The 744-nt window shown below is 47.0% G+C and overlaps 2 protein-coding genes across 2 annotated transcripts in view; one reads left to right on the plus strand and one right to left on the minus strand.

Annotated features, from left to right (window-relative positions):
* The window catches only part of DDX10 (DEAD-box helicase 10), a 356,705-nt gene that overhangs the window by 346,531 nt on the left and 9,430 nt on the right, over positions 1-744 (minus strand). The window lies entirely within an intron of this gene.
* EXPH5 (exophilin 5) overlaps positions 47-744 on the plus strand; it is a 90,636-nt gene continuing 89,938 nt past the window's right edge. Inside the window, exon 1 of the mRNA XM_025214100.1 lies at positions 47-283. The gene's annotated coding sequence lies outside the window, so the exon portion shown is untranslated. The remainder of the gene's footprint in view (positions 284-744) is intronic.

Here is a 744-nt window from a genome sequence, read left to right on the forward strand (position 1 = left end):
GGAAAGCACGGGATGCTTCAATCCTCCCATTTCCGGGCAAAATGGGCAAAGTCCCCTGTCCACTTCTCACACCAGGGACTCCAGTGGAAAAAAGCCAGATTGTCTGTATACTTGTGGTTTCTACCAGGAAAGCAACAATTCTTCTGGTAGAAGCTATACCTGGCCTATAAGACAGCTGCTGAGACACCAAACTGACATAAGCTGGTACCACCCAAGCTGACTTCTAGAGAAAGCATCCGCTCCCCAAAAGAAACACCCTCCTGTTGCAGGATATGTTAAAAAGGTAAGTAGTGAATTTCTTATTCCTAAGGTGGTTTGAGGGTCAAAAGACAGGGGCAGAGAAGCTGAAGAAAGCTCTGACATTCCCCCCAAAGTGCACCTAAAAGCATTTAGCTGTTCCAAACTACTAATATCTGAATTTTGGAAGACTGGCCTAGAAATTATGACAGAATAATCTTTGTTGATTGAAATGCAATGTAAAGAACACCACTCTGTTCAGACTTAGTTTCATAGCTGGTAGGGTCGGAAGGCACCTGAGCAGATCAAGTCTGACCCCCTGCCATGGCAGGAAAAAGTACTGGGGTCAAACGACCCCAGCAAGGTGTTTATGTAACCTCCTCTTAAAGACCCCCAGGGTAGGAGCCAGCACCACTTCTCTTGGAAGTTGGTTCCAGATCCTAGCCGCCCTGACTGTGAAGTAGTGCCTCCTGGTGTCTAGTCTGAACCTACCCTCTGCCAGCTTGT

This window comes from Alligator sinensis, unplaced genomic scaffold (assembly GCF_000455745.1).
Source record: "Alligator sinensis unplaced genomic scaffold, ASM45574v1 scaffold702_1, whole genome shotgun sequence".
NCBI lineage: Eukaryota > Metazoa > Chordata > Crocodylia > Alligatoridae > Alligator > Alligator sinensis.